This window comes from Lonchura striata, chromosome 1A, assembly GCF_050655825.1.
Source record: "Lonchura striata isolate lonStrDom1 chromosome 1A, ASM5065582v1, whole genome shotgun sequence".
In the NCBI taxonomy this organism is placed as follows: Eukaryota; Metazoa; Chordata; class Aves; order Passeriformes; family Estrildidae; genus Lonchura; species Lonchura striata.
The window spans coordinates 7,350,681-7,374,038 of NC_140741.1; the positions used below are offsets into that span (position 1 = coordinate 7,350,681).

The 23,358-nt window shown below is 44.6% G+C and overlaps 1 protein-coding gene across 3 annotated transcripts in view; it reads right to left on the minus strand.

The window, feature by feature from the left end:
• The window catches only part of STK38L (serine/threonine kinase 38 like), a 45,356-nt gene extending 23,105 nt beyond the window's left edge, over positions 1 to 22,251 (minus strand). The window contains exon 1 of one of the 3 annotated variants that reach the window (XM_021538682.4): positions 22,130 to 22,251. The gene's annotated coding sequence lies outside the window, so the exon portion shown is untranslated. Of the gene's footprint in view, positions 1 to 4; positions 17,443 to 21,472; positions 21,789 to 22,129 lie in introns of those variants that run through there. The other 2 variants (XM_077783183.2, XM_085569766.1) reach the window with 2 other exon arrangements.
• Positions 22,252 to 23,358: the final 1,107 nt, after the last annotated feature.

Here is a 23,358-nt window from a genome sequence, read left to right on the forward strand (position 1 = left end):
GTACCTTCAGAAATTCCAGCTGTCGCCACTGTGCCCAGAGCTGGGGTTCTTCTGGGTGAGAAGTGAGAGCAGACTCTGCTTGGCTCCTTCTAGACAACCCAGCCCAACAACTCACCAAGCTGGACACTAAAACCCACGGCTGACAAAGAATATATTTTTAAAAATGACAAGAATTATATTTAAAAAATGAGGTGCTATCTAGGAAAGCAGCACAGACAGCATAAAGCTTTGAGCACAAGCGCCAGCCCTGCAGTCTCCAAATTGTTTGAATTCTCTTAAAGAGAGACAGGATATATATAAAACTGGAAAAAACCAACCCACCATACACAAATAACAGCATGATTCACACTCAGGGGCAGTGGGCAGGGCCAGACAAATGAAAAAAAACAGCCCAAGGCTCAGCAGGATGATGTGGTGGGATGTACTCTGAGCAGCTTCTGAGACAGGCAGCCATACGTGGGGTGAGCAAACACAGAGCAAAGATAAAAATGCTGTACAACAGCTGATAGCTCCAGGGAGGGAACAGAAGGAGAAAGCACCAGCAGCCCAGAGGGAAAATGACTTTCTGCACTACAGTTTCTGCTAGCACACGGTTGGCAACTGTGCTGTGCGTATTTTCACCATCCAATTGTTTATACTGAACCTCCTCCTGTTGAGGATCACAGAACAGCCTGGGCTGGAAGAGACTTTGAAGACCATCCAGTTCCAGCCCCCTGCCATGGGCAGGGACACCTGCCACTATCCCAGCTTGCTCAGAGCCCCATCCAGCCTTGAACACTGACAGGAATGGGGCAGCCTCAACTTCTCTGGGCAAACTGTGCCAGGGCCTCACCACCCTCACAGGGAAAAATTTCTTCCTAATATCCAATCTAAACCTCTCCTCTGTCACTTTGGAGCCATTCCCCCTTGTCCTGTCACTCCAGGCCCTTGTCCAGAGTCTCTCTCCATCTTTCCTGTGGGTTCCCTTCAGGCACTGCAAGGCCACAGTGAGGTCACCCCAAAGCCTTCTCCTCTCCAGGCTGAACAATCCCAGTTCCCTCAGCCTTTCCTCCCAGCAGAGCTGCTCCATCCCTCTGCTCCCCTTGGTGTCCCTGCTCTGGCCTGGCTCCAGCAGGTCCCTGTCCTTGCTGTGCTGGGATCCCAGGGCTGGATGCAGCCCTGCAGGGGGGTCTCAGCAGAGCGGGGCAGAGGGGCAGAATCACCCCATCCCTGTTGCCCTGGGTGCAGCCCAGCACACGGGGGTTCTATCTTCTTTTTCTATAACCCATTTAAATCCAATTCCAAAGCTTTTGATTAACCTCCAGAAAAACAGCACCCTGAAGTCTCTAAGCAGCAAGCTGAAAAGAAAATCCCACTAGTCCCATGTATGTCAATCACGGGCCAGTATTTTTCAACCCTTGGGGTGTGATCTTAATATTTGTGTTATTTCTAAGTACAGCTTTCTGTGCTTAGAGCAGAACCTCGTCCAAAGTTCACTCATGTCAAGGAAAAACCCCTTCAGCTCAATGGGTTTTGACCTAATAGTCCCACTGCAGCCTCGGGATGATGTTAGCTGCTGCTACTGAGGTTCATAATTATCAGATCAGCATGTTTGCCAAGCACTGCTCTGGGATATGTTTTAGACAGAAAAATAAATATTTCGTTCCTCCATAATTCATGTTTTCAGTAATATCACCATTCACAAGCCCCTGTTTTATTTAATCTGCTACTGAAAGGAAACAACATTCCCTGCCAGATAAAACAAATCAGATTATTTCACGTGCAGATTCTTCTTCAACATTATTGCCATGACCAGATCCTTCAGACACCCTTCAGTTTTTACAACATTCTCCCTTTGAGAAGGGAAAACAAAGTGAGACTGCAACATGCCATCACCAGCATTTCATTTACCTTGTTTATTTACTTAATCTCCTTTAGCCTTCCTTCCCCAATGTGCATTATGACTAAGTTTTGTTACTTTAAAGTTACCAAATTAATTATATTTGTTCTATTTAAAGCACCACTAAGAAACGGAGTAAAATTAGCCCCATTGGGACAGGCTTTGCTATTTAAAAGCCAAAATGTTCAAATGTTTTAGCCATTTTCAGCCATTCTTCCTCCATGGGGCATCTGGGTGAGGCGCCTGTTACAGTCCCAGCTAAAAGCAGAAAGTGCTGCATGACTTATGAACCAAAAGGAGTGAACGCTCCCAGTGCCTGACCCCCAGGGCTGTGAGAAAACCCTGGGGAGACACTGCCAGGCACAGGATTCGGGATGCAAACACTGCACGAGTCCTGCAGCCCCCGACATGATGATGACGATGACACCAGGGAAACCCATGGGACAGCAAGACCCACAGAGATTTTGGGCTGTCAGCAGCCAGCTCAAACATGCTCCCTAAATCCCAGAAGACCTTAATGTACCCAAAAAAAAAAAAACCATGAAGGGACTTTGCTGCCTTGATGTTGATTCTAAACCTAAAAACATCTCAAAATAGCAGTGTGGGGCTCTGATTAGAGCAGGCAAAAAATCCCTCTGCCAAACAGCAGGAACCCCTCCCAGGCCAGGCCAGGGCTGTGTGTGTGCTGTAAGCTGGCACGAGCCAGGACTCTCTCTGAAAGGAGCCATCCCATTTTCCATCCAACCATCTGTTTGTTTCCCTCCTGCTGCTGCTCTGTGCTTTGTGCCAGCACAAGAAGCTGCACGACCCACACTGAGGAACCACTACCAGGCTGAAATAAATTCTTTTTAAAATAGTTTGGGTGAGGCTGGTTTCACCTGCAGGGATCAACCAGGGCCACCCTGACCCAAGCTGAAGCCACTTGGCCCTTCCCATGGAGTCGATCCGAAAGCGGGAAATAAGCGGGCACGGCCTCCTTGTCTTTTGATTTGGCTCGCAGAAATTAATCACGGAAATCATTCCAACACACCCGCAGTAATGATAAGGAAATATTTCCTAATATGGAATAAAAATTGAATATTGGAGTTGTGCTGCACTCCAGGATTTCCTGCTATTCAACACAGCTGAGCAGCAGAAGTCTCCCATGAACAGTGGCTGAGACTCAGCTCTCTGCTGCTTTCGACGAGCAGCAAGGGCAAATTCATCTCCCTGACAGGAAAAGGTACAGGCTGAAACTATGTATGGGTATACAAGAGCATACAGGGGAATACTTGCATAAACTAAGTCTACCTACATCTCTGTAAGACCCAGAAACTATATTTGAGAGTTAATTTTTTTGTCCATTTCAAGTAGCAAAGAAACTTTTGATCCAAACGTCATAACCTTGGCTTTCACAAACAATGGAAGACTGGCCATGTGAAGTTTAGAAAAGCAAATCTACTAATAAGGTCACTTCCATCTCAGCTCCACTTGCCTCAGCCTCAATGATACAATTACATTCTTTAAGCTCTACTGTCAATAGCTCTGTCCCAAAGTGAGGAGCACATTTCGAGACATTCCCTACTACTCACTCAACACTGAAGGATGCACAATGACTTAGCAAAATCTTCCTGAGCTCAGTTCTTTCAAATAACTCATTTTACTCAGTTTTCTTCTTAAGACAATCTAGCCATTGGGGTTTAGCAGTAGCCACTCAAAGTGCCTCACTGTGCTTGTGTGTGTGCTGAGGGCAGGACCCCCCCACCTACCCCAACCTCACAGAGAAAGCACAACCAAGGGGTTGTACTTCTGCTCCACCTGCAGGGATGGAGGGCTAGAGGCAGGAACAGGAAGGGAACAGAGGTAGGTGCTGGTGTCTCCATACACTGCTGTCTTCCCAGGAGTGCTCCACATGGGAGGTCAGCTCAGGACAACACTCTGGATGACAACATGAAGCATGAGACGTGATGAGGGAACCAGACCTGCAGTCCCAAGCAGCCACTCCTTTACTTACAGTGTTTACCACTGGGTGCATTTTAATTTCCTGGGGACAAGAGAAATCAGTAGCTTACTGGAAAGCCCACAGCCCTCTGCAGGAAAATAACATTTCATAGGCTTGCTTCACCTCACTTCTATCTGTCCTTTCTCCTGGCTCTCCCCACGTTTCACAGTGCTGCAAATCTTTTTACTCTCAGAAGTGCCTAAAAACAGGAAGCTTTTCTATTTACTGGAGTAATTACATTTCTGTGCACTTAAGCATTTTCACAGCTTTTAGCAGGTACTTGCATCCAGGCGTAAGAAAACATTGTTTTAAAACCTGTTGAATTGCTGCAATATTTTGGATCATGAAATAATTACAGACAGAGCAAGGACAATAATCATAAATGTGCTTCCTCCTCAGTAATTGGTTTTCTGGATAAAGTCCTACTCAGGTCCAATGAAAAACATGCCCCACTCTATAACATATACAACTGACCAAAGGTGGCATTCAGTCACAGGGAGTTTCTCTACATCTTTTGTGACAAAGAGGCACAAGTTGGGACAAAAGCAAAGAATAAGCAAAGAAGCTTCTAACATACCACCAGTACAAGTTTCAAGGAAGCTGTATTACATTTTCAGATGTCATCCAAGAAGCTCTGCTCTTAGATTTTAGGTATTTTGTAAAGCCCTTCTACTTCCTAAGGAGCCTAGGGAAGCAGGACCTTTGGGAATCAGGAGGGACTGTTGTACTGAAAAATGCTGGAGAAGAAGGTACCAAGTTTGCTTTTCTTTTTCACTGATGTATGTTCAAATCCCTGACTCTTGCCAGGCTCTTTTTAAATCACATCAATCAAATTAAGTAACTACACATGGTAAGTCTGTGCCAGCAAAGGAGCTGACTGCTAAATGAGATGCAGAACATCAGTGCCCGGCCATGGCCTGTGCAGTGCTTCCAGTCAGGGTTAATGAGCACAACAGATCCCTCTGGGCCTGCAAAACTGTAAATGCAGGTAGTGCCTGTTGTCAGTGTACACAACACTGAAGAACAGATGTTTGCCCATTCAAATCCCACTACAGCACTTCATTCCTTGAACTGGGATATCTGGAGCAGCAGACAGCTGCTGGCACACAAAGCAGACTAACTTGGTGAGGGCCCAGAGATAAAGAGATGTGTGTGGTTTCCTGAAGTGAGAGAGGGCACATGGTACCACCCTCCTGCTGCCTGAAGCTGGGAAGCAGATTTGGAATGGTGGGGATGTATCTGAGCCATACTCATACCATCAAATCACCAGCAACAGAGGTGGAGAATGAAGCTTTATCTCATTAAAGAACGCTAATAACAACACCTAACCCCCATAGTGATAATAAGGATGACTGAGAAGAGAAAGCTTTACCAAACTGATTTAGGGGATAACAGTCAATACAACTGTGGTCTCGTATTTCTACCACATTGAGAACGTATATATCACAAACACACAGCAAGTGGGTAGCTGCAGTTTATCTCTCTGAGATTTAGAGGTTTAGGTAGAGAGGAAACAGCTCTTGCAGGGGGTGGATTGCCTGGTGAAATCTGAGACTCTTCCTGCAGCCTTTCCTTCACTTCCCAACTGCTCATCCCCTCCAGGGCTGAAGGGCACCAGGAATGCTTCGTTATCACCGTCTGTATGTCCACATGATCCCTCCTACATAACTGCATATTCACCCTTCTAGGAGGAGAAGAGAAAGGCAAAAAAGGACTTGCATGCAGGTGAAAGATGATGAGATGTGTGATGGGCTTTAGCTCCAGTGAGTAATAACTCTCCAGCCTTGGCCTGGCAAAGCTCACTCAGAATGGGTGTTGTTTTCCTTTAAAATCATCGCAGATATTTGATTCTATTACCTGGTTTCCAAGTTAAAGGAAAAGAGAAGCAAACTAGGGTATGGATAAATGCTCTGGCTATATCCACCTGCAAGGGAGGTAGGGGAAAAGGAACAGATCTACTTAAGTTTCTATAAGATATTAAGGCAATATTTTAAACATGCATGAAAGGGTAAATATCCAGATGAAAAACAAATAAATAAAATTTAAAGAGCAATGTTTCCTAAGCTTTCAAGATGAAATAGGTTATGGCAAGAAAAGCAGAAAAATATGACAAATTCTGTAGGAGCAAACCTTTCCCACCAAGGAAGCCTTCAGAACAGAAAGCCTTGGAGCATGACCTGAGGGCTAAGCACTCTCTTGACTGAGAAAAGGAGCAGGACTCATCAGCAGGAGGACTCTTCATGGAACAGGGGTCACCTCAAGCAAAGGAGAAGAAACACTTGTGCTCCTACAGAATGGCTCTCACTGCTCCTTTTCAAGGTAAAAGTCTTTATTGCCCTGTAAGGTGACCAAATGCCACTGTGCCTCCATTTCTTTATCTGTTAAGTGCAGATAAATACAAGTGGAGTTACCTGCAGGAAATCTGAACGGAAATACCAGTTTTGTACAAACAATGGGTCAAGATGGAGACTGGTGGAGTGGCAAATAAAGACTACTTTCAGGCAGTGATCTGAGTTGCTTGACAAGTTGCATACAAGCAGCTATTTCCCATAAACAGTAACCAGAGAAAAACCCCAAATAAACCGTAGGAAGAATGAGATAATTTCCACTTTTGAAATATTATTTAACATTAACATTTCCTTATGGAGATGGGCCCTATGCTCAAGGCCCTTACACAGAGAGGACAGAAATAGTTGCCAAGTCCTACTTCAAGGACTTGTCAGTGAAGGTCTACAACTGGTTCTTAGAAAGACAAGAATATTCTCAGCATCCAGAGTTGCAAAAAAGTCCCTTCCTCTGCACTGGGTTGACCCCCAAGTCCCAGCCACTGTGTGTGGCTCCCATAGTTTTCTTAATAATGCAGCTACAGGCCAGTTAGGGGATCTCAGCAGCCTGACAAAATTAAGCTACCAACCAGCCTGTGCTCTTGTGAAAAGAAGACAACTGTTCCATAATGACAGCAAATGGCTTTGTCCCATCCTCCAACTCCACAAATTCAGTGAAAGACGAGCAATTAAATAAGGACAGGCACAGAGGACAAGGGGAGAACAGCACTGTCCCTTTTGCAGGCAGCCAGACTTGGACTACATCCCAGTAAAGTTTGGATACACTTGTGGCAGTGGGAGGACAGGGCTGTCCCTTTGGACAGAGCCCATTTATGTCACATTGGGTGCAACAGAAACCGCAGAGCCCCACAGTGACAACTGTTATACAAACATTGACTCTCACCAGTGAGTAACATCCCTCTTGCCCCACTTTGGCTGGCTCCCTTTGGAAATGGGCTGGTGGAGAGGAGAGCTGTGCAAAGCTCTCAAAACACAGGCTGTAACTACTTTCTGACACTCCCTTCACTTGAGGCTGCAACGATCCAGAACACAACCCATTTGATTCTGATGGAAATGGTCAAGGTGAGGCTAATCACAATGAACAGCTGAGCACCCATCCACATGCTGCACTCCCCATGGATCACCCCAGTCACATTTACGAAGTCCAGGAAAGGTTTGTACCATGTGCTGATCCCATTTGCCCCGCAGGTTCTCCTTCTGGGGCACTGCTTGGCTCCCACACACGGGGCAAAGCCCAGCATGGACAGCAAGCTCCAACAGCAATGCTGAGCTGTAGCAGAAGCCCACCCTGCAGCACAGACAAACACAACCTGTACTTGAATCTGAACATCTTTATGGTCACTCAAACACTTACAGCAATGCCCAGTACCTGATCTATGGGAACACATCAGGAACATCCACTTGAAGGCCCATCCTAATTTCTCACACATTCCTTAATGCATCTCCTCTCAGTCTACTCAACCACTCTCCCAGAAGAGTTGCCAGCTCAGGTATCCCTAACAAAACCTCTAATGGTGACTTGAAGTGGATGAATCCTGCAGAATAAAACCACATTAAATTGCTATCAATGATGCAAGCATTGAAGTAGTGAGTATCTGGAGTTTTCTGGTTTTAAACGCAGATGATGTATGTACAGAGGAAGGATGCTCTTGTGGGTACAGCACAGGAAACTGCATTAAGTAACAGATGATCTGAATTCCATTTTATTTCCTATGTGCAAAAACAAACCATACAGAAAGAAAAAGAAAACATGTACTTAGGGTGTGCCTCAGTCACCCTACAAGAAAGCAAACATCATTCCTGTAGCCAGCAGGTCATGTCAGGAGGCTTAAGGATTTCACAGGCACAAAAGACTGGGATCTTAAGTATTAAGAAGTTATTAATTAATTCTGAAAATTCATTATTTAACCTAAAACATATGAGACATTTGAGCCCTCCTTTGTAAGTGCACTTGTGTGAGCTGCCTATTTGAGGGCTGCAGCCAAGCATGGATCTGGATCTGTATTTTATAGGTTTGGAAGGGTGTATGGCAAGATAAACACTCAAGACAGCTTTCACTGTTCCAAAGACAGGGCTGAAATCTCACAATGAATTCAGAAACAGGAGGAAAATATATGGCGAAAAAAGCAACAGGAAGGACACTGAGTATCAATGCTCTGCAAGAAGCCAAATTTGGTGATAGCATTTCCAAGCTGATCTCCAACAGCCTTGGAGAAATGCTGCTCTTGTGAATCCAGCTGAGAGCATTCCTCCAATGACTCCCCAGTCAGTGTTTACATATTCTGTTGCTCATATGCAAATAACATTAATCAGCTGCTTTTAAAGTACTGATAAATAGGCAACCTTTGGAAAGTTTTACAGTTTCCCAGTAAAGCCACATGCAGTATCAGGAATGTAGTTTGTCACACTGATATAGCACAGGGTAAGAGAGAATATGTCCCAGTTTCACAAATCACAAGGAAGCAGCTGCTCTGCTCTATTCTCTTCACTTCTGAAAATGTAAGGAGCACCAAAAAATAAAGAGAAAGTAGTCTAATAAAGTAGTATTAATACAGAATTTAAAACATTTACATATGTGATTCCTCAGATGATTAATTATTGCTTCAATTGAGCCTTAAAATATATTTTAACTTGCACTCATTTACAAAATGAAAAGTAAGTGAAAGCCCTTACTTTAGAACTACCCCTGGCAGTGAGAGAAGGTCTGGGAGAAGCTAGCAATTTTTACTCCACAGATTATGCTCCATTGATACTGAGCCCTATCTCCCTAGCCTAGATCCATAATAAAACATTAATTACTCTCCCCAGATCTAAGATGGTAACTCAGGGTTGGAAGCAAGATCTGGAGGCTACTCTACCTTTTTTTTTTTTTTTTTTTCCTTGATCCCCTTGAGTAAAATTTTGCAAAATAAATTATGGAAATTTCAGCAAATCCTGAAATCACAGGGAAGCTACTCTGCTGGCAGCCTCCTGGAAGGAAGGTGTGCACTCCCTCTTCCCAGCATGCCCAAAGCTACAAAGGTCTCTTGGGGTTGCTAGCAAGCCTCAAGCTGCTTTCCTCTCCGCTGGGTTAGCCCTTGTGTAAATAATGCCAGAAAGGATCTCCATCGTGCAATGAACTGGAGCTGCAGGCTTTATTCTGCTTCCCTGTGTCATGTACCTTCCTCCCAGCCTTCAAGCAAAGTATGTTTTGCACCTTTAAAATATTTTCCAACCAGATCTGGAGGTACTTTGCAAAACTGAAACATAAAACACATGATCTTGATAATGTAAGTTGGCAACCGTATCAGCTGGACTGAGAAGGAAATGAAGTGAACCCAGCCTTCAGTCCTGCAGGATTTTGAAGGTGCATCAGCAAGGGAAGATCCCTGACTTGTAACAAGTATCTGCAGCAGCCTGTAGGGAACATACCCCTCCCATTTGGTAGCAGAAATTTATCAAAGATAGCAGAGGATCCTAAGAGTCATCATGGTTGGAAAAGACCTGCAAGATCAAGTCCAAACCTTGACCAAACACCACCACGTCAACTCAACCACAGCATTAAGTACCACCTAAAATAATTCCTTGTACACTTCCAGGGATGGTAAGCCACACATGCTGACACAGCATTCTCCACAAACAGTTCTCAAAAAACGCAGACAATTTCAGTCTGATTTCAGAAATGCAGAAAACAAGCAAAACAAAATTAATCAGAGCCACCAAAAATAAATCAGAAGTTAACTATGCAGCACCAGCATCTGAGGCACAAAGAGTAACTTGCAGAAGCTGCCAAAAACCTGAAGGAAGAGCTGAGACACAGAATGAGTGCATTAGTCCTGAATCTCACCTTGAGTTTAGTATTACAGTCAGATCAGGTCAGCACTGGGCAAAGATACACTGCTCCTCTGGCAGGGCTTCACACAGACACACGTTTGAAAGATAAAATGTGTGCACTTCAGGAACATAAAAATGCTTTATGGAATCCTATTTTTAACACTAAATGCCACAATGAACTATGGGACAATCTAGAATTACAGCAGGAAACAGAAGAAAAAGCTCAGTTGACCTGAGCCCGGGGATTTTTCAGAGGTGCAACTGCGGAGGATCAGAGGAGCCCCGAGGCTCTCAGCTGCTGTTGAGGGAGCACATTCTTCACACTCCTCTGGAGAAAAACAAACAGATCCTGACCACTCTGCTGTCAAAACAAAAGGAGGCTGGGAATTCACAAGTTCTTGCATGCATCTGCAGGGATATTTGATAAAAGTGAACCCAATAGATCCTGTTGTTGTCATTTCATCTGCCCCAGGGAGCTACTCAGAAGTCACACAGCAGTATCAGGGTGTTCACTGGAGGCAGCACAACTGCAAGTCCACCCAAGCCTTCCTTGCACCCATAGTTTTCCCATCACCCTTGCAGGAGGCAGAAGCAAACATCTCCTCCCAGTGCTTTTCCAAGTCCACTGACTGCCTAGGATGGTTAAGATGTCCAACTGCCTTGGATGTGCAACTTCAAACTCCCAAGGCCAGGTAGATGAATCCTGCCTGGCATCTGACAAAACTACAACTTGTCATTGTGCTGAGGATATCTGGAATGACTCTTTGGATTTAGCAGTTTACCTCTCCTCATAATCTCCAAAGGCTCTGTTGGCTATGCCTGCAACAGGTTTCTCAAGCACCTTTAGAGACTCATCCTCAGCAAACAGATTTCACTTTCAGTTAAATGATGTTCCAAAAGCCCAATGAAACAAACAATAGGTGGCATCCCTCCTCCTCTCATCCCCATCTGCACCACAGACACTGGACCCTCCAGCAGAAGAGGGCAAGTCTGTAATGTGGATAGGCACAGATCCCACCAAATTTAAGACACGTTGAATCCAACTGGGGCTTGAGCATCTTGTAATTTTTACAGCCTTTAACTCTGGGCACCTCACAGACAGTAAAAATATTCTCCACATAAAGAAAGAAGATGAAGATCTGAAGCACTATATATAGTGTCTGCTAAAAATACCTCTTTGGAGACATCCCTTGCCAAATAGGTGCCAAAACTTCAAAGGCTGAATTATCATGTTGAAATATTTGAAATGCAAGTTGCTATGGTTCTTGTGAGGCATGGCTGGCAGGCAGAGATGGCATCTTTCAGCTACAAGACCTGGTCCAGGCAGTAATGGAAATTGCTCTTTGGTGGCTTACGTGAAATGAGTCAAGGGATCTCAGTCTAGCTCTCAGCAAATTAGGAACCACATCACAAAAGCATCTGTAAGAGCCACTTCCTTTGTTGATACCATTCTGAAGGCCAAGGACTGAACAAGGTAGAGAAAAAGAATTATCCTCCTTCAAAATAGCACTCTCCTTCCAAACACAAATTGCTTTTATCCAGCATCTTTTGTGGAAGCATCCCAGTGCGTTATTACTAAATGTGAACTAATCTAAGTATTCATTTAAGTAATACCTGAAACTCAACATTTTACCAGTAGTAAAGCCCAAGACCTGCTGGCTTCCAACATACTAGAACCATGCAAAAGGAGAGCAGGAGTGTTCCCATCCCACATTCTGACTGTATTTCTTTCTGGAGCAAACAAAAGTTTCAGAGCTCTACACCATTTTTCCTTAAGAAAATCTAGCACAGAAGCAGGGGTTGCCCTTGAACCAACCACTTCATTTCACATAAATCAATCATTAGCTGTATTTGCCTTGTATCTTGCCAGTAAAAGGGCATGAAGCAAGTGATCCAAATTTAGAAAAGTAAGTAACAATATTTTAGACTCTGCTTTAAGAAAACAAAGTAATTTTAGCTGGATGTGTCACAATTCAGAGCAGTAGCTTTGAAAGCATCAGTCGATTCCATTAATTAACTGGAACTTTTTGGGATGGCACAAAGTAAATGAATCTAATCACACAATATTAGAGGATTGGTGCTGCTCAGTAAATTCAGAGATGCCAAGTTGAGCAAAAAGAATGTGTTTCATTCCGAGATGAAAGTCTTCTGAATTTTGGTGCTTTGTAAACAGCTGCTAAACTGATTGAACGATGCCTGTGAAGTACACAGGGTCAAACGTGGTCGGTACCTCAAAGAGTACCACATTTCAATATTGAAAAGACACGAGTGAAAAACATCTCAGCACACTCTTATCTGCCTAGCACTTCAAAAAATGTCCCAAGTATCCACAACAGAGGCAGGATTATTCTTGGTCAGTCCTCTCTCCCTCAAAGATACCACCAAATTCAATATGGGTAGTAGATTTATCAAAAAAACAAGAGCCTTCTTGGTTAGAATTAGCACTGACTGAGGTACCACAGGAAATCAAGAATTACAAGAAATTCTTAGGTGTTTATTTTATTCACACATTAGTCAATGCCATTAATCTGGAAAATCTTTGGAAAGCATTCAGTAAAGCTTCCTTAGCTAAATTTTATTTCACTAAAGACCCTACAGTCAGGGTCAAGCACAAACTACTAGATTCCTGATCTATCCGAGGAAGAGAAAGTAAAGGCAGGTGGCTTGTTACAACTCGGGAGAAAAAGCTCCAGTTTCCCTGCCCTGATGTACATAAATACTGGCAGCCCACTTGTGTCAGTGACTTCATCTTGTAAAATAGGTGCTTTGTTGACAAGATCATCCCCACCCCTGAAGAGAAGGAAGCTGCACCCAAAGCTGCCCCAAATCAGGTATTCCAGACATGAGTCTGGCCTTCCATCCAAGACAAACACAGAGCTCCTACCAGTTTGCAATATCTGAGGAGGATTTATTTTAGGATTCAAGAAGGGGGTGGGTGACCCTTAATTAACCAACCTTTGTGGCAAAACCCAGCCTTGCCTTGGCACACAAGTGAGGGAGGGAAAGCACTTGGATTACACACTGACTTGAGAAAATCTCATCCTGCAACTGCATTCTCCAGCTGCACACAGGCAGATACAGATTCACTCTCCCTAATGTCCCAAGTAAGGACACAGAAGCTTTTGTCTTTTCAGTCTGTACATCTTTAAAGATGACAACTGATGAGAAACACTTCAGCAAAAGAACCAAGAAAATACATTTATGTTCTAGTTCTCAGACAGAGAAAATTACAGGCATAGAGAAATAAGAAAGACACTGTCAGGATTAATTTCAAAAATTAGCTTCTACAAGGAAAAATTACAAGTAACGGTAACAGCTTTCATTTTCCTGGATTTTTTTTCTTAAAGCAAAACAGTATAAGCAAAATTCTCGTTATAATTCTTCTCTTGCAGCCCTTACTCCCCAAGCAGCACAAGCTCATTCCATGCCTGGGGGTCAACACCTGAAACTGGACTGAACTATAAACAAAACTGAAATTGGCTTTGTAAATATTGCTGCTTGTTTAACAAAAAAAGGCAGAGAGAAAATTAGGTAAAACTACTTCTCTTTATTAGAGTATAACAATTTTTCCTCGCCAATTACTTTGTAATTACTTCCTTTTGTGACTTTCCACTAGGATTTCAATCCTTTCAAATGCAGTGATCCAAAGTACACCTTAAAAAAGCATGTGTATCCATTGGTCATCCCCCAATGTTCATTTTGACTATAAAGATTATTTTACAGAGCAGAACATTATTTTGCTTATTTGAACATTAAAAGGGCATGCCTATTTCTTCTTTGTACCCTCACAAAGGCCAGAGTTTTGCATCTTACCGAGGACCAAAGCTGAAGGCAGCAGTATTTTTGGCAGGCTCCAAGGAACCTCTTTGCAGCAGAGGTGCTCAGCAAAGTTATTCTGTCAGCAGCCAGGCTGCAGCACAAGCTGTGAGCAGCAGCTCCACTCAGTGCTGTAAGGTCAGTGTGCATTAAGACAGGAGAAAGCTTTTCTTCCCTGGTTTTGGTGATACAACGTTCACCTCTTTCTCCTGAACTCTGAAAGGGATTTGTTCTTTCTTTTTTCACGTGCCACTACAAAAGTGGTTTACATATCTGTGAGCAAAAGCAGACAGTTCACATGAATCAGGTGCCCTCTGGGATTAAATGGGCCTTAAAGGTATCCAAGTGTGAGCCTATGATTCTGGAGTTATGAATGAAGCCCAGCTGCCTGAGACAATGCTTCCAATGCTTCCAGCCTGACCTGAGAGCAGGGAACAGGGCAGGTTGTACTCAGATCCCTCCTGGAAAAACAAGTGGAGGGTTCCTTTAAGGTCACTCTACAGCAGCATCAGCACCACCAATCCCCATGGAAGGAGCTGGGATTAAAGCTGAAATACATTAACTTAAATATCCAAATACTGGTCAAGCCCACTGATCCAGCCATGGCCTGAAATTCTCTGCACTGATCATATCAGTATGGCAGTCATTTCACACTCCCCATCATGATAAAGCCCACAGCAAGGCTGGGAAGACAAGAGCACACATGATAATTCCTGTCATGAGAAACTTCCATACAAGCTCACTTGCATCTGAATTACATGCCAGGTATAACCAAGCCCTTGGAAGGGCCGGGATTCACCTGCTCAAACTGATTAGCTGGTAAACACATTCTAACCCTCACCTGGACACCTCTATCCTTCCATACATGACTAGCACACCAGCACAACTGGAATCCAAGGTTTCATCCCACAGATTTGTTCTCCTCCAATACCACCATAACTACCTGGCCTCAAATATTGGAGACAGCATTGCACATGGGGCTCCCAGTGACTTCAGTGTGTTCCTTCCTCTAGAAGGAATGGATGAATGTTGCCTGTAAACATTGTTAATTACTGAGAACTAGAGCAGTCAAGAACTGGTGCAATGTAAGAAAGGTAAAAAATTTTCCAATTTCTTTGAAGATTTGCCAGCAAAGCTTGACAATTTAAAGCATTCCACTTTTTTCTTTTCCCTTTATCACTCATGGAAAAAAAAAAAAAACAAAGAAAAGAAAAGATTTAACAGTCAGAATAATTCCCTTCAGTATTCCCTTCGTCTTCCAAACAACTGGTATTGTTTCTCCAGATCTTCTCAAAATCTTCCAGAAATTCAGTCTCTAACCTGAAGTGCTCCAGAGAGCTGGGAGGTGGATGATGGGCTGAGAACGTGCTGTGCCTTGACAGCAGTCTGGGATTCACTGGACTTGGGAACCACAGCCTCAGCCTCTGTTGCTTATTGTCATTTTGTCCAACTTCAACTACACTTTGATTTCACAAAAAATAAGCAATTTACAGGCGATTATTCCAGGTGTTCTTAACATAACTCTTGCAATTTTTTTGTTTGGGGTTTTTCTTTTTTTTAAAGAAGGAAAAAAAAACCCACAGAAAAGTTTCTAATTGCTACTTAGGTAATTGTGCAGTGAGGTGACCATATCCAGACTACAAGTAGGCTAAGATGCTCAAGTGATACAGACTTTATATAATCTCTCCTTCTCTGTGAAATTAAACACAGAGTAGGAGTGTCCATACAATAACTAACCGTAAGAGGAACCATCTAACACATTTCAAAATAAAGTGGCCATTTATATTCTTTGCTCACAGGAGATTCAAGAGACTAATTCATTAAGAACTCCTGTTTTAATAGACCTCAATTCTCTGCCCTTAGTCATTATTTCCTAAGACTACCTATGGTTGTGAAGATTAGGGAAGGACTAAAAAAATAAGACTTTACTAAAAAATGTGCTTACAATATCACCAGGGTTGGTTAGTTTGTTCCCTCTCCCCCTCACAATAAACCTGAATATTAATATTTCCTTTTCTACAGCATTCATGGGAATGGAGATACATGCTCTAACTAATTTCATTAAGTGAAGGCAATAAATTAAACTATCAGCAGACAGATTAGTTTAGCAAGAGAAATTTTCTTTAGGCACAATAAAACTTCTGATTTACACAAGTGAAATATGGGAAGTCAGTCAAGGAACAGCCACACACCTGTACAACCAGAGCTCTTCATCACTTTAGTGGAACCAACCAAGCACAAATAAAACCAATAAAAACCAGTGACAAAGATGCAAGTTAATGACACCAGAAATTACACAATTCCTTTCTTTCACCTTATCTTGAAAGTCGGAATTTGCTGCTACACACTTGACTGGCTTCCAAGACACACAATTATAGGATCTGCACCACAGGGCAACCTTACTTCAGAGAATCCCAGACTGGTTGGGGTTGGAAGGGACCTTAAGGAACAGGGGGCTGCCAATTCCAGCCCCCTGCCATAGGCAGGGACACCTGCCACTATCCCAGCTTGCTCAGAGCCCCATCCAGCCTTGAACACTGACAGGAATGGGGCAGCCACAGCTCAAAGCAACCTGTGCCAGGGCCTCAGCACCATCACAGGAACAGTTTCTTCCTTATATCAAATCTAAATCTCCCCTCTGTCACTTGGAGTCATTCCCCCTTGTCCTGTCACCCTAGGCCCTTGGCAAGTCTCTCTCCATCTTTCCTCTGGGCTCCCTTCAGGCACTGCAAGGCCACAGTGAGGTCACCCCAAAGCCTTCTCCTCTCCAGGCTGAACAATCCCAGTTCCCTCAGCCTTTTAAACTGCCTTGCTAAATCTCACCAAGCCACAGCCATTACTCCACTGAATGGGAATGTGCTCTAACAGCTGCCTGTTACCTGTCTGTACCAGCCATGGCTCTCATTGCTGAACGACTGCATCCCACGTCCCACAGGGAACCTCATATGCAGAACACAAAATTCCCTTATAGTTCCAAATTTTACAGCTTGTTAAATTATACTTTTAATTACTGTTACACAGGCTTCACTCTACATATTCAGTTGCTACTGTTTGAAGAAACAGGTACTCCCAACTAAATCCTTCCTCATGATTAAATTTGTTCTCCTTTCTTGCTCTGTGAACACCACAGAGCAATCTTTACCTTCAGCTGTTGTTTCTGTTGTATGAAACAACAGCTGTCTTTAAACAATGCAGTGCAATGCTTCTGTCTGGGGAGCTACTAATCTAAGCTTTCCTCTTCATACAGGACTCAGCAGGCTAAAAATTAGTGACATTTTAAGTGGAACAATTCTTTCATCATCAGGCTGATATTTGGCTGCTGTTCTGGTTACCTCCCTTATAAGGCACCAGCAAGAGGGAAGGGCAGGGAACACATTATGCAACTGTTTATTGTAAAAAGTAATTAAAACAAATTTTAAGAAATGCTGGTAATAAACACTTCTCCAATATACAAAAGGCAAAAGGAGCCTGATGCCATTCGTGTAAGATCTGCCATTTCTACTGGGCTAATCTGGGAAAAGGGAATTTCTCCTGAAAGGAAATGTTTTCCTCAGTTTTTATGGGAAATAGTGGAACACTGAAGCCTATGAACCACCCCTGCCTTCTCCAGTCTAAAGAGGCAGCTCTGCCCTGGGAAATGAAGGGGCAATACCGGGACACCAGCATCCTGTCCCCTCCTCTGTGCATAGGTGTGATCCATGGAAATCCAAGACATCTGATCCCAAGTAATGGCTAAAGGGTTCTGTGCTGAGGCCATCTACATCTTGGCTGGTTTGTACACAACAGCCCTCCTGCAGACAAGGAAATACCCTTTGAAATTTACCTATCAGTTCAGATGTAAGTAGGTTTTTACTGGTGAAGTCATAAAAACACTGAGACTTTTTACCCACAGAACAGACTCAAGAGTCTCCAAAGCGGCAGCGATCTGGCAGGAAGAGGCCCCCCCATCTGTTCTTTTGGGGAGGTTCTTAGTGAGGTTCTTAGGAAGTTCATAGCACAGCACAAGCATGCCAAAAAGCTATCTCCCTCTCTGCTGCAACAGAGACAGGGCCATGGAGCCTGTAGCAGCAGCAGAACCCCCTAAGCACACTGAGCTGCTCCTGCCAAGCCCCTTTGCTTCCTTGTTTCTGCCTTCAGCAGCCATTCAGGGTAGTGAGGTGCCTACTGAAGTGATGACTTTCATTCCCTCCTTGTCCCTTGGTTATGGGAATGGAGGTTATGACTACTGCCCCTTCCATACACTCCTGTGAATGGAAGCTGAGTGTCTTTGCCACTCCTATGGTTTGGTGTGACCCAATATCTTCATTTTAACACTGATACACAACTGTGTTTCTCATAAGCATTCTTCTACTACAGTGGCTCATAAAAAGGGCCTTCAACCAAGTACAACTCTCTGAGAAGGCTGGGTTTTGTTTTCCTACCAGGAGATTTAATTGCTAAAATACCTTGGCACATTTTATAAATGCAGTACTTAATGTGACATTACACATAGTGCTCTCAGAAATGTAAACAGCTCTCTTTATTACACGAAGTAGAAAAAGGTTTCACAACCTTTCATCTGGTCAAAGACAAGAAAAATATTTTTTGTTTCTCCATCTGTGGAAGGAAATTTCACACACTCCAACATGCCAAGGTGTTTGCTAAGAGTTCCTCTACAGCATGCCAGTGATCACAGGCTCAAACTCTGGAACATAAGAGACACAGCTAATGTAAGTTGCAATACAGTAAACACTCTTCCTCTCCCATACAAATTCAAGTTATCCCTTTACTTCCTCCCTCCCATTCATTCTGTCACCTTTGATAAACTTCATCTGTTTGCACAACCTGCACACACCAAACTATTACTCCATCTTGGCTGTTTGCTGTTACTAAAAAGTGAATAGTTGATTCCCTTTTTACTACTTCAGGACATTCTCACCCCTGTGAAATTCCATAAAGCCAGGCTACCATTTTAATCAACTACTGCTCCTTTTACTAGTAAAAACAAAGACAACTGTTCCTTAGACAATCAAAATCCCATAGAAGTAGTCTTCTAAATTCTAGGTCTCTCTTTTCTTCACATTCTTAACAGTTGTAATTCTCATAAAACCATGGGTCAGCTAACATATTTGCAAGTTTGTAGGTATAAATATTAATGACATGCAACAAACTAAGTTTCAAGTCTACAGTTCAAACCAGAATATAAAATCCAACACCTAAATTACCAAGAAATCAGATATTTGAAGCATAAAAATTAATATTATTTCCTGAGCCACCATTCCCTTCACTTTTTTAATCTGTAGGAAGTATTTAATGAGATATCAATGCATGCCTTACAAGATTACCTGATTTCACAAGTAAAGCAGTATTGACTACGATAACTGCCCATTTTAATGCTTCCCATACTGCTCAATTTATTTATGACACGGAAACTGAGTTTTTCTTGATCATTTATTTCTTCCCCTACTTCCTGCTTTGTTTTATATTGTTAAGAGGAAAATGTTCTATCATTTCCCAATGCAAATACTGGAAAAGTGGGACTACCAGAAATTATTCTGTAGTTTTAAACTACAGACTTGCAGAATTTTCTTCACTAATTAAATTATAAAGTCTGCTCTGCTGCATTTGAAAACTAATTTCTGAGTCTTCAAGACAAGACTCTGCCACCTTAAATACAGTTCCCTATTTAAATTCATAGCACAAAATAAGTAACTATTCCCCGAGTTCCTACCCCACAATACTAAAGTGGCTTACCCCAGTATAAAAATTTTTTGCACAACAAAAGCTGTTATTTAATCACCAGACTTGGAAAAATTCTGCACCAACCCATCTCAAAAATTATATTCCATTTATTTATAAAACCCGTATTTTCAAGCCACAGCAATGCAATTACCACTAGTGGCAGGTCTGCTCTAAGTGCTGCTATATGTTGAAACAAGCAACAAGAGAAGATTAAATGATTTTGTGGACAATTGTATGTTTGATTTATGTCAACTGCCATTACCCTAAGACACAAAGCCTCTTTCTGGGAGACTAAAAGCAAACCATTTACCATATAATATCAGCTTAGCAGGCTTTGTGCTGATGAATACTGCATTCAGAGAAGCAATTCTTTTCATTGCAATTTCCATGTCTACCCTGCACCTCCTGGAATACAAATATCAAAGTTTATCAACTGGCTTCACATTTTACCTAATGCTCAGCTTAAACTTGGTGGGAAGAACAATTTTTTTATTGGAATAAACACAGACTGAGCGAAAACTGAATTTGTAGGGAGGAGATAACCTCTGAAAGCAAGACAAACCCACTGCCCAGACAGATCCAGTGGACACAGACAGTGACAAAGCTCCTTGTGGTCACTACAGGATTCAAGAGCCATCCCAAACTACAGTAGTAACCTAAATGATTAAAAAAACTCCTACCCACCATTCAAAATGAGCACACCTCAGGCACATGCACTGAACTCCAGTGTGACATCCCACATTGCTCCAACCCAGGACAGTCCCACCAGGGACTCCACTGCAGATCAGACCACCCAAGGGCAGCTCACACAAGCAGGTCCACAAGAGACCATCTGACAGAAACCCAGAAGTTCTGTTCTCCTGGGAACATTCCCTCACCAAGACCATAGGCCTGGTCCAAGTCCACTGCAAGTTAATGATGGGGTGTGCATTTGCTGTTTTTTTTTTTAAGACAGACTAACCTTCTGGAAAAAAAGGGCAGAAAGAAACAAAGCATGATACCTGTCCTCTGCAAACATTTGCCTCTGAGTTCTGCTTAGCTAGTGGCTTGGGATTTGTTTTCCCCTGAAATGTTTGAGAAATAAGTGTTTAGAATTTTTTTAAAGCTCTGTTAAGCAAAAATATTTAAATTGAAGAGTATGCCATGTACATTATGAAAAACAAATTAGTTCCCACAGCTATGCAAATGTGACTTTTCCTATCTAAGATATTTCTCGACAAAGCCAGGAAAACATGTCTACATGTGGCACAGAAGATAAAACTGCAACAATTCTATTGGATACAGTAACAGATTCCTCACAGGCAATGAAGGTGCCCACTGATCATCACCTCTCAGGTCAGTAGCCTGTGGGCTCCTATTTCTTTTCACTCTTCTGTGTCAAAATAAAAGCTGATATTCTTTCATCCCTGAAGGAGAAGGAATGAAAACAATTTTTCAGATTCCAGGCATCTTTTATGGACCAGGCACAACTCTAGTGAGATTTATTAGCATCATAAACACTCATAAACAAGATCCCTCTGCTTTAAGTGACTTTAAAAAACTGTAATCAAAATACTGAATCAGTACACCTGACAAACCCCAACAGCTAGTCAACAAAAAACCCACTGCTCTCCAAAAAGAAGGTAAAAGCAGAAGCAATACATCCCACCAAGTATCTTAGAGGAAACTTCTCTTAAAAAAACAAATAAACAACAAAAAAAATCAACAACAAAACCCACAACAAACCCAAAAATCAAACGTCGGCGTTGCTTTTGATTCAGAGGGTACATCAAGGCAGTGTGGATTTCGCGAGAGGAAGCCAGGTACATCAGCACAGGAGGCACGCGTGTGAACTCTTCTAACCCAAGGCGTTCCACATCAAGTCAAACCAAACCACAACCGCACGACCTCTGCAAGTTCCCGGCATTTAACTTTTACCTGAGAATTGTCAAAGAGACTCGTCCAAAGACACAGAGCACGAGCTAGACAGCCCCACCACGGCGGCCGCAGTCCCGAACTCCTCCGGCTCGGCACAAGGTTTGGGATTTGCTCCTCCCGCGAGTGGAAACTTGTGAAGGCTGTTTGCTTTTCTAAGCGCATTACGGAGATAATTTCGTCCCTTTATTTATTTATTTCTAAAGGGGGCAGGACACCCTTAAGCCCAGGGCACGTTCCGTGGCAGGAGCGCAGCCCAGCCCTGCCCCGGCCTCGGGGGCTCCGCAGCCCCGGCCCCGCTGCCCGCGCCGGGCTCGCCTGTCCCCGCACCGGCACCCCGGGCACCTCAGCCTCCCGGGGCTGCGGGACGAGCCACGGCTCGCCCCGCGGGCAGGGACACCAGTCACCCGAGGGCCGGGCGGGCGAAGCGCCCCGCAGCCCCGAGCCACCCCCGACCGTCCCCGCAGCCGAAGCTGCGCTCCCACAGCCTCCGCGGCGATGGCTGCTCCCGCTGCCTCACGCTGCAGGGGGGAGCGAAGAGAGGAGGCAGGGGGGAGACTGCCGCTCTCCAGCGGCAGCGCGCCGCGGCTGCTTCCGCGGGCAGCGCCGGGGCGGAGGGTGCCCGGCTCGCCTCAGCGCCCGGCTCGGCTCAGGACTCACCTCCCGCCCGTCCGAGCGCGGCGCCGCCCCCGCGCTAATGGCAGCGGGCGGGCCCGCGGCGGGGGCCGATGTTTACCCGCCGGCTCTCGCGAGAGCCGCGCGCCGCCGAGCCCCGCGCCGCCATTGGCCGCGCCCGCCCAGCCCCGCCCCTTCCCACCCCGCGCCGGCGGCGGCGTCCCGGGAGGGGACGGGACGGGACGGGACGGGACGGGACGGGACGGGACGGGACGGGACGTTGGGGTGCCACGGGGCTCCCCTGCTCCAGCAGGGCCATCCCAGAGCACAGGGCACAGGATTGTGTCCAGAGGGGTCTGGGATATCCCCAGTGAGGAGACTCCCCAGCCTCTCTGGACAATCTGCTCAGGCTGGGTCCCTGCCCAGGACAGAAGCTGTGCCTCCTGCCCAGGTGGAGCCTCCTGGGCTCAGTCCCTGCCCGTGGCTCTGGTGCCATTGCTGGGCCCCAGAGCAGAGCCTGGGCCCTGCTCGGAGCCCTCCCTGCAGCCAGGGACACCCAGGGCTGAGGGCCCCTCTCAGCTGGGGCTCCTCTCCAGCTGCACAGCCCCAGCTCCCTCAGCCTTTCCCTGCCAGAGCTGCTCCAGGCCCCGAATCCTCTCGGCAGCCTCCGCTGGCCCCGCTGCAGGAGCTCCATGGCCCTGCTGTGCTGAGGGGCCCGGGGCTGGACACAGCCCTGCAGATGTGCACACAGGCTGGGCAGAGGGGCAGCATCGCCCCTCAACTGCTGGCAATGCTCTTCCCAGTGCACCCCAAGATCCCGTCCCCCCAGCCCAACATAAACTTTGGCACTCAGCGAGTTCTGCCAGTCGGGACTCACCAAAGGGTCTCACAGTCGGGAGTTAGGCTGGCCTCAGCTATGCAGAAGGCAAATCTGTCAGCTCACATTGGAGGAATGACAAAGGACAAATATCTGCTCCCATCACGACGTGGACCATGTGGAAGTGAGGGAAAATTTGTCTTGATGTCATCACTTGACTTGAGGAGAGTTGCTGATGAGGAGGACTTAAACTGACAGATTTATTTTACCTCGTTAGTTTTTATGTAGAGATAAGGAACTTAGGAGTTCTGTGCACTAAGGCAGATTTCTTGCCCAGAGACCTCACAATTTCAGGATCTGCAGCAGACCCAGAGAATCCACCGTGGACCTCACAGAGTACTGTGAACCTACTTGCTGAAACCAGCTTTTGAAAGCATTAGATTTGGTAGGTTTGAAA